The sequence below is a fragment of the Macaca nemestrina genome, chromosome 13, assembly GCF_043159975.1.
Source record: "Macaca nemestrina isolate mMacNem1 chromosome 13, mMacNem.hap1, whole genome shotgun sequence".
NCBI lineage: Eukaryota > Metazoa > Chordata > Mammalia > Primates > Cercopithecidae > Macaca > Macaca nemestrina.
The window spans coordinates 55,627,363-55,638,380 of NC_092137.1; the positions used below are offsets into that span (position 1 = coordinate 55,627,363).

An 11,018-nucleotide genomic window follows, 5' to 3' on the forward strand; every position below is an offset into this window, starting at 1 on the left:
GCCGCCCGGGGTGGGACTGTCTGCGGTGTTCGCAGCGGGCGTCCAGCCTGGGAGGCGCTCGTTCAACCTGTGGCTCCTCCCAGGGTCAGCCGCGCGTGGTGAATCGTTTCTGCAGGTCCCTTCCATTTCTTGTTTTCCTTTCCTTTCTTTCTCTCTTTCCTTTTTCTCTTTCTGTCCCTCTCGTTTCTTTCCTTACTTCCTTCATTTCTTCCTTCCTTTCTTTCCTCTTCCTTCCTTTCCGTTTTTCGCTTTTTTTTTTTTTTTAAGAAAACTGCCTTTATTCAATTAGAAGTTGGAAAAATTAACTGATACAGAAAAAAAGTGTAATCAGCTGGAGAAAAAAGTGCCACCCATGAGAACTGATGGCTCCTCTGGGAGGGAATCTGGATACAATGAGGGTTTCTAGGAAGCAAATTACTTCTACTCTGGGGCTGTGTGTGGCCTCGGTGGTGCTTGCACTCGAGGAAACGTTAAATGGAGAACTGTGGGAGAAATGATACCTCCTTCAAAGATACGTGTTCCTAACAAGAAGGAAAAAAGAAATGCAAGGAAACAGTGGCCGTAGAACCAGTTAGTATTGTGCGAACAGTACTTTCTCTTTTTTCGGAAGTCAGCTTGTATGTATGGCATTTGGAGTAATAGAGTCAGAGTGTCTGATTTCCTATCCCAGCTCATTTCTAGTGTGTGGTTGGGGATGTCTTGTCAACTGTCCATGTCCCAGTTTGTTCATCTACATTATAGTAATGACAGTAGCTAGTTCACAGGATTGTAATACGGTTTTTGTTTTGTTTTTGTTTCTTTTTGTTTTTGAGACGGAGTTTCTCTCTTGTTGCCCAAGCTGGAGTGCAATGGCGCGATCTCAGCTCACCGCAACCTCTGCCTCCTGCGTTCAAGCAATTGTCCTGCCTCAGCCTCCCGAGTAGCTGGGATTACAGGCATGCGCCACCACGTCTGGCTAATTTTGTGTTTTTAGTAAAGACGGAGTTTCTCCATGTTGATCAGGCTGGTCTCGAACTCCCTATCTCAGGTGATCCGCCCACATCGGCCTCCCAAAGTGCTGGGATTACAGGCGTGAGCCCCCGCTCCCAGACTGTTTTTTGTTTTTTTGAGACAGTCTCACTGTGTCGCCCAAGCTGGAGCTCAATGGTGCGATCTCGGCTCATTGCAACCAACCTCCGCCTCCTGGGTTCAAGTGATTCTCCCCCCTCAGCCTCTTGCTTGGCTGAGATTACAGGCGCACACCACCACACCCTGCTAATTCACCATGTTGGCCAGGCTGGTCTGGAACTCCTGGCCTCAGGTGACTGCCCACCTCAGCCTCCTAAAGTGCTGGGATTACAGGCATGAGCTGCTGCGCCCGGCTGTAATAAGCTTTTAATGGGTTGATAAACTGTTGATAAATAGTGCCTGGTTCATAGTAAGTGTTTGCTGTTATGGTTATTACAGCCTGCCCCCAGAGCTTTCCCTCACCTTGCTTGGACATTATGTCTTTCAGCTGGTCCTTTTGACCACAACCATCACCACCTCTCAAATATAAATATTGTTTTATTATCTGTGTCTTTTGGTAAAAGGAATTTGAGAAGAAAACAAAATCAATCAATTAATCTTTGTCTTTAAGATCTACCACTCCCCTAGGTAATTGGTATTGTACAGAAGTTCATTACTCAAAAGCATACTTGCCATCATCTTACCTCCTAACTCATGCCCCCACCCCAACCTACCACCCTCTTTTTTTCCCCCACCTTCCCAATGCCTACTACAAAGGTGTGCAATCGGTGTTACTGAATGATTTAATGCAAACTTCTCTCCTGGACATTTTTTTTTTTCTTTTTTTGAGATAGGATCTCACTCTGTGGCGCAGGTTGAATGGCACAATTTCAGCCCACTGCAGCCTCCACCTCCCACGTTCAAGCGATTCTCCTGCCTCAGCTTCCAGGTAGCTGGGATTACAGATGTCTGCCACCATGCCCGGCTAATTTTTTTGTATTTTTAGTACAATTGGCCTGCCCAGTTTTGAACTCCTGATCTCAAGTGATCCGCCCGCCTCGGCCTCCCAAAGTGCTAGAATTCCAGGTGTGAGCCACTGCACTGGGCCTGGAAATTTTTTTTAACTGAACCTAACAACACTTGAAAACTATTGAAGTTTATTCCAATCGCTATCATTTTACCTACCGCTCTCAGATATCTACTGAAGTTTAATTTGTGTGAGAAGTAATTCTTTGCTGTCTTACTTGCCTTGCAAGGCAGTTGAGAAACAACCAGAAATCAGTTGGTAAACCATCAAAGTAGTTGCCAGGTCATTTTTCCACAATATTAAGGTGAAAATAACCATCTATGCCTCTATGTTCCTCTAATGTTCTAATCATTAAGATTTTCTAATCATGCTAATGCAGAAAATTAAAGCAATATACCAAAATATAGAAAGTGGCAAAAAAAAAAAGAGAGAGACAGAGAGAGAATAAAAACAGTTCAAGGAACAGAGAAGCCAACCTGAAAGAGCTCCCAATGGCCAAAGCTGGAAATATTTGAGCAGCAAAATAACAGTACTAGATTATAACCAAAAGTATCAACTAAGTATACATATGTTCATACTAATATAAATAAATAATAGAATAAATACATAAATAGAGAAGGAACAAATCTTCCTTACAGAAGATGCCAACTTTTATATATATATGCATATATATAAAACCTTCACTAGGAAGTGAAGATTAATTCATCTCCACCTTAGTGTGGGCTGGACTTACTAACTTGCTTCCAAAGAATACAGTATGGAGGCCGGGTGCAGTGGCTCACACCTGTAATCCTAGCACTTTGGGAGGCTGAGGCGGATGGATCATGAGGTCAGGAGTTCGAGACCAGCCTGACCAACATGGTGAAACGCTGTCTCTCCTAAAAATTAGCCAGGCATGGTGGCATGCACCTGTAATCCCAGCTACTCAGGAGGCTGAGGCAGGAGAATCGCTTGAACCCAGGAGGTGGAGGTTGTGGTGAGCCGAGTGCCACTGCACTGTAGCCTGGGCGACAAAGCAAGACTCCGTCTCAGAAGAAAAAAAAAAAAGAACACAGTATGGAAAGGGGAAATTAATAACTTTACAGTGGAGAAACTTGGCAGACAATGCATTGACCAAGTGATCAAGGTGAACATCACCTGCAATGTCGTGTTAATATCATGGACACCCCCACACGAAATGATGTGATGAGGACACTTTACCCCTGTAATATCCTTTTCAAAAACCCACAACCCTACTCTAATCATGGGGAAAGCATCAGAGAAACCGAATTAAAGAGCCTTCTACAAAATACCTGACCAGTACTCTTCAAAGCTGTCAAGGTTAGGAAAAGCAAGAAAGGACTCAGAAACTGTTACAGATCAGAAGAGACTAAGGAGACATAACAACTCAATGCAATATGGTATCCTGGATAGAATCCTGTAACAGAAAAGCACATTAGTGGGAAAACTGGTAAAATCTGAATAATGTCTGTAGTTTAGTTAACAGTAATACCTCAATGTTAATTTCTTAATTCTCACAAGTGTATCATGGTTAATGTAAGATGTTAACAAAATTGGGTAAAGGGCACATGGGAACTCTCCACTATCTCAGCAACTTTTCTGCAATCTAAAATTATTCTAAAATTAAAAGGTTGATTGCTGGGTGCAGTGCCTCACGCCTGTAATCCCAACACTTTGGGAGGCCAAGGTGGGTGGATCACCTGAGGTCAGGAGTTCAAGACCAGCCTAACCAACATGGAGAAACCCCATCTCTACTACAAATACAAAATTAGCCTGGCATTGTGGCACATGCCTGTAATCCCAGCTACTCGGGAGGCTGAGGCAGGAGAATCGCTTGAACCTGAGAGGCAGGGGTTTCAGTGAGCTGAGATCGCGCCACTGCACTCCAGCCTGGGCAACAAGAGTGAAACTCTGTCTCAAACAAACAAAAAAAAGTTGATTTAAAAAAGAAAGGACCAGACGCAGTGGCTCACACCTGTAATACCAGCACTTTGGGAGGCTGAGGCCACAGGATTGCTTGAGACCAGGAGTTTGAGACCTGGGCAACATGGGAAGACTCTTCTCTACAAAAAAAAAAAAAAAAAAAAATTAACTGGGCATGGTGGTATGCACCTGCAGTTCTATGCTACTCTGGAGGCCAAGGTGGGAGAATCACTTGAAGCCAGGATTTCGAGCTTGCAATGAGCTATGATCATGCCACTGCACTCCAGCCTGAGTGACAGAGTGAGACCCTGACTCTAAAAGGAAGGAAGGAAGGAAAGGAGAGAGGGAGGAAGGAAGGAAAAAATATGGAGGGAGGGAGGGAGGAAAGAAGGAAGGAAGGAAGGAAGGAAGGAAGGAAGGAAGGAAGGAAGGAAGGAAGGAAGGAAGGATATCCTAAAACATGCATAAATATACCTACAGATACAATGTATATTTGGTGGCTCAAGCCTGTAATCCCAGCACTTTGGAAGGCTAAGGCAGGCGGATCACCTGAGGTCAGGAGTTCAAGACCAGCCTGGCCAACACGGTGAAACCCCGTCTCTACTAAAAATACAAAAATTAGCCAGGTGCGGTGGCTGCCTGTAATCCCAGCCACTCAGAAGGCTGAGGCAGAATTGCTTGAACCCACGAGGCAGAGGTTGCAGTGAGCCGAGATTGTGCCACTGCCCTCCAGCCTGGGCAATAGGGCAAGACTTTGCCTAAAATAATTATAATAATAATAAATATATATATATATGCATACAATCTTATATAAATGGGATTCATACAGTAAATGCTGCCTTTTGCCTTTTCAACAATATATAATGGAAATTGGCCAGGTGCAGTGGCTCATGCCTATAATCCCAGCACTTTGGGAGGCCAAGGCAGAAGGATCACTTGAAGCCAGGAGTTCAAGACTAGCCTGGCCAAAATGGCGAAACCCTGTCTCTACTAAAAATAAAATTAGCTGGGTATAGTGGTGTGTACCTGTAGTCCCAGCTACTTGGGAGGCTGAGGTGAGAGGATTGTGTGGGAGGCTGAGGTTGCAGTGAGCCGAGATCACGCCACTGTAATCCAGCCTGGGTGACAGAGGGAGACCCTGTCTCACAAAACAAAACAAAACAACCAAAAAAATGTGTAAACTGTGTAACTTTGCAAATTATTGGTATTCTAAGGAATACATGAAACAGTTATGCATATATGTGTGTATATATATGTGCATATATATGTGTGTGTGTGTATATGTGTGTGTGTGTATATATATATATACACATACGCTGAGAAAGAGAAATACACTTATCATAGCCTTATTTGTAATTATATTGAAAATTTGGAAATGACTAACATTTAGGTCATTGGACATTGGATATTTCCAAATTTGGAGTTGGATATGTAAATGGAATATTATATAGCCATTATAAGTAATAAAGTAGATCTGTTGACATGGACTCAGATGAAAACAGAAAAGCAGATTATAAAATATATAATTCTGTCTTGATTAGAAAAATTAGAAATAAATAGCATTACCAGCCTGAGCAACATAGGGAGACCCCCATCTCTACAAAAACTAAAAATATACAAAATTAGTTGAGTGCAGTGGTGTGTGCCTGTATTCCCATATACTTGGAAGGCTGAGGTGGGAGAATTGCTTGAGCCCAGGAGGTCAAGGCTGCAGTAAGCTATGATCACACCACTGCATTCCAGCCTGGGCATCACAGAGCAAGACCTTGTCTCAAAACAAAACAAAACAAAACACTCTTTTAGAAATAAACAGCATTAGAGTATGTACATTATGTGTGCAATGTGAATATTTTTATACACCTGTGATTTAAATTTTTGTATCTTCATATGTGGTCTAATTTTTTTAACTATATATATGTTGTTAACTTGTCTTTATTTTTAAAGTGTAATATTAAAACATTTATTTAAAAAAATAGGGGGCTGGGCGCAATGACTCACACCTGTAATCCCAACACTTTGGGAGACTGAGGCGGGTGGATCACGAGGTCAGGAGATCAAGATCATCCTGGCTAACACGGTGAAATCCCGTCTCTACTAAAAATACAAAAATTAGCTAGGTGGCGCAATGGCAGGCGCCTGTAATCCCAGCTACTCAGGAGGCTGAGGCAGGAGAATCACTTGAACCCAGGAGGCAGAGGTTGCAGCGAGCCCAGATTGCATTACTGCACTACAGCCTGAGCAACAGAGTGAGACTCCGTCTCAAAAAAAAAAAAAAAAAAAAAAAATGCATGCAACTTGTTAGAAAAGACACTTATTTTATGTTTGGTAAAAATACTGAATATGAGTTTGTTTTTAATTGAACTGGCCCTTTTTGTTCTTAAAGCCAACACATTCCAAAATATATTTATTGACATTTACTCAAATCAGCATTTACCATCAGTAGGTAAATCCATCCAGCAGGGATAGAGGAATAATATGTGATTTCTGATCTCAACTTAATATTTTTATTAAAATTTATGCAAATATATTTCACTTGCAAGTTAATTAAAGCATTAAAATCACAGGAAATTTCTCTTGGCCAGTAAGACTAGGACAGAAATTCCAATGTAGTTCCCACAAACCTAATCCAGTCGAACCAGTCACTGAAATCCACAACTTAAAATATCCGTAGTCCATACATGCAAAGCAGGAAAAATATCTCTGTTTTAGTACTTTTGTGTGGAAGTCAGTTTTCTTGGGTTGCTATGAGAACCACCTGCAGACCCTGTAATAATATTGAATATATGGCCAGGTGCAGTGGCTCACGCCTGTAATCCCAGCACTTTGGGAGGCCGAGGCGGGTGGATCACCTGAGGTCAGGAGTTTGAGACCAACCTCACTAACATGGTGAAACCCCATCTCTACTAAATACAAAAATTAGCCAGGCGTGGTGGCGGGCACCTGTAATTCCAGCTACTTGGAAGGCTGAGGTGGGAGAATCACTTGAACCAGTGAGGTGGAGGTTGCTGTGAGCTGAGATTGCATCACTGCACTCCAGCCTGGGTGACAAGACTCCATCTCAAAACAAAAACAAAAAATGAAAAACAAATGAAAAAACCCCTGAATATATGACTCTATTCATTAATTTAGTGGTCTAGGTAGACCCAGAAAATTAAGTGTGATTTAAAGAACAACTCAGGGCAGGTCTTGCTCACCTGACCTCCTTCTGCACGCTTCCTGAATTGCAGTAATTGTGGCTCTCAGGAGTTACACATTGGGAGTTTATAGCACAGCTTGGGGCTCAGCTGTGTCTTCTGTAAACAGTGCTTGTCCAAGGTAAAGCTTCCTTATAACCACAGAATTTTAAATGGGTGTTTTAAAGTCAATGGAAAAGAAAAAAAACATGCTCCTTCTCTGCTTAACCCAGTTGTCGTCTACTGTGTAGGTTTTGTTCACATTGCGTGAAACTAGTGTTTTCCCAGGCAGGCAAGCAATGTGTTTACCTATTTTATGGTTTAATTAGAAGGAAACTGGGGCCGGGTGCGGTGGCTCACGCCTGTAATCCCAGCACTTTGGGAGGCCGAGGCGGGCGGATCATGAGGTCAGGGGTCTAGATCATCCTGGCTAACACGGTGAAACCCCATCTCTACTAAATAATATAAAAAATTTGCCGGGCGTGGTGGCGGGCGCCTGTGATCCCAGCTACTTGGGAGGCTTAGGCAGGAGAATGGCGTGAACCCAGGAGGCAGAGCTTGTAGTGAGCTGAGATTGTGCCACTGCACTCTAGCCTGGGTGACAGAGCGAGACTCCATCTCAAAAAAAGAAGGAAATTGTATTATGTATGACCAGTTAACTAGTTATTGCCTTTTTTTTTTTTGAGACAGGTTTCACTTTTTCCTCCCTTCCTTTCTTCTTTCCTTTCCTCCTTCCTTCCTTCCCTCCCTTTTTCCTTTTTTTTTTTCTTTCCTTTTTATTTTTTGACAGCGTCTCCATCTGTCGCCCAGGATGGAGTGTAGTGGTGTGATCTCGGCTCACTGCAACCTCTGCCTCCCTGGTTCAAGCGATTCTCCTGCCTCAGCCTCCCGAGAAGAGAGGCTATGGGTATGCGCCACCACGCCCAGCTATTTTTTGTATTTTTAATGGAGACAAGAGTTCACCATGTTGGCCAGGCGGGTCTCAAACTCCTGACCTCAGGTGATTCGCTTGAGGTGGCGTGAACCCGGGAGGTGGAGCTTGCAGTGAGCCGAGATCACCCTACTGCATTCCAGCCTGGGTGGCAGAGAGAGACTGCATCTCAAAAAAAAAAAAAAAAAAGAAAAAAGAAAAGAAAATTTGTCTATTAAATTTGAAAATTAAAAATTATATTCTGCAAATTTGGGCAAAAATATAGTAAAGTAGATTAATTCATACATTGCTAATTATACATTAGAATAATTTTTGGAAAGCAATTTAGAACATCATGATTCATTAACAACAAGGATGTCCACCATATGGAAATGGTTAAGAAAATTATTAGATTGGTGCAAAAGTAATCGCGGTTTTTGCCCTTGAAAGTAATGGCTAATATCAGCAGGGCTCAGTGGCTCTGGGCACTTTGGGAGGCCGAGGTGGGCGGATCACTTGAGGTAAGGAGTTCAAGACCAGCCTGGCCAACATGGTGAAACCCCATCTCTACTAAAAATAGAAAAATTAGCCAGGCATGGTGGTGTGCGCCTGTAATCCCAGATACTTGGGAAGCTGAGGCAGGAGAATCGCTTGAATCTGGGAGGCAGAGGTTGCAGTGAGTGGAGATCATGCCACTGTACTCCAGCCTGGGTGACAGAGAGCAACCCTGTCTCAAAACAAAAACAAAACATAATAGCTAATATGATCCAGCTACACAATATATATTAAAGAAAGACACTGTGGCAACAGAGGAAAATGCTTATAAGTAATAAAAAGGCAAGACACAAAATTTAATATGTAGGAAGTTTCAACTATCTGAAAAAATCATTATGTATAGCCAAAATAGCAAGAATAAAGGAAACAAGACTGGAAAGATTGCCACCAAAATGGCAATAACATTGCATGAACACCATGAAAGTCTGAATGATCTTTCCCCACTTTCCTGTTTTCTAAATCCTCTGTAATGTGATATGTCGCTTTTGTTGTTGATCTGAATTTAGTAGACCATGGGAAGTGTGGCCTGTTGATTCTATAATCAGAGATCACAGAATTAGATGGAGTTTTTGAAGGGAAACCATGATTTAATAATTAAAGAGGTAGGTTAAACTGAGACATTTTAATATTGTGCTATCCAAGGCCAATTTTGGGTGAAACTGTGAGGTTGACTTTGAATTCCTCCTCTTTTGTAGCTTCCTCCAGGGCTGCGGGTAAGGACTAAGACATTTTACTGTGTCTTAAGAGGGTTCCTTCTCCCCCCGTTCAGTTTGCACCCCAGAAATGACCCATTCACTAAGGTTAAATGTCCCTAGGTATATCTACCTGTTATCTGGGATTTGAGCCTTAATCTAAATTCATAAATGAACTCCTAAGGTGGAATTCCAGGACTCACACATGTGGGGAGTGTGTCCCAGGATAGCTGTGTTTGAAATGCTTGTTCCCCGCTGCCATAAAGAAACAGCACTTGAACATTAATTTATTTAGTAAGGCTATTTTTACTTCTGCAGAAAGGGTACACTCACCAGCAGTTTTGCCAGAAGAGTACACCCAGCAAAGGTGACAGCGTCATTTATAACCTGACACATCCACTCTACTGGGGTGTCCAGTTTCCATTGGCTGGAAAGGGAGGTCACATTCTGTATTTGCCCCAATTGGCTAGCAACTTAGAACTTTTTAAAAGAGGCAAAGGTAGAGGAGAACAAAGGAAGGAGGAAGTAACTTATGGAATGCTGAGAAAGATAAGAACACTTTTAAATAGGGAAGAGGAATACACTATGACCTAATGCTTGCTTGGACCAATATAAGCATACCAGGGCAAATATTTAGGCTAAATTGTGGAAGTTAAGAACTTAAAGCACATTGATTTCTTTATTACGGCTAGCAGATATTTAAAAATGTTAGCACGGGTCTTTGAATAAATTTTGCATCTAAGATAAGTTACTATTTATTCCTAAGGAAAGTCTTTGAAGAGGAACTGCTACTTTACTTTTTATAGCTGAAAACACCAAGATAGCTTAAAACTACCTGGAGGTAGTCAAACTACCTTGGAAAAAGGTGAGTCATAGTGGCACAGTCAATTATTCTTAGATCAATAATAAGAACTGTCAGAAAGGGTAAAATGTAAAATTATAATTTACAATAAAAGTTGAAAAGCCTTAGAACAATGTGGATCTGGGCCCCCTCCACACTCCCTAATCTGGGAGTTACTATGTGGGTGTGATTGACTAATGATTATTTATTTATTTTTAGAGACAGGGTCTCATGTTGCCTAGGCGGGTCTCAAACTATGGGCTCTGAGCGATCCACCTGCCTCAGCCTCCCAAAGTGTTGGGATTACAGACGTCAGCCACCGTGCACTGCCTACCTGCGGTTTAAACAATAAAAGCGGCCGGAAGCGGTGGTTCAGGCCTGTAACCCCAACACTTTGGGAGGTTGGAGGATCGCTTGAGCCCAGGAGTTCGTGACCAACCTGGACAACAAGGCGAGACCCTGTCCCTACAAAAAGTACAAAAATTAGACGGGCGTAGTTGCTGGCGCCAGTAATCCCAGCTACTTGGGAGGCTGAGGCGGGAGAATCACTTGAGCCCGGCAGGCGGAGGTTGCAGTGAGTCGCGATCGCGCCACTGCACTCCAGCCTGGGTGACAAAGCGAGGCTACGTCCCGAAAAACAAAAAAAACCCCCAAAACTCCCAAACCCTCAACAGAAGATACGGCGATCTGGGAAACCTGAAGTGGGATCAGGGAGGGCTGTGAGATCGCAGGCCCCGCCGCAGCAAGGCGCCTGATGAGAGCTCCCGCAGGCCTTCGCAAGCCGGTGCCCTCAGCGGACGATGTTCAGGGACCAGTGGGCGAGGCGCTCGGACAGGGCGGACCCGCCTCCAGCAGGCACCAGCACCAAGCTGCCGGCATCGGCCGAGATCCCTCCTGGCAGTTCCGCCTC

General features: G+C 43.2%; 1 long non-coding RNA gene across 1 annotated transcript; it reads left to right on the forward strand.

Moving 5' to 3' along the window:
- Window positions 1–10: 10 nt before the first annotated feature.
- Window positions 11–10,974, forward strand: LOC139357851 (uncharacterized). Its single transcript, XR_011611737.1, has 3 exons — window positions 11–84; window positions 10,034–10,132; window positions 10,783–10,974. It is a non-coding gene; the product is annotated as an uncharacterized lncRNA (long non-coding RNA).
- The last annotated feature ends 44 nt before the right edge of the window (window positions 10,975–11,018 follow it).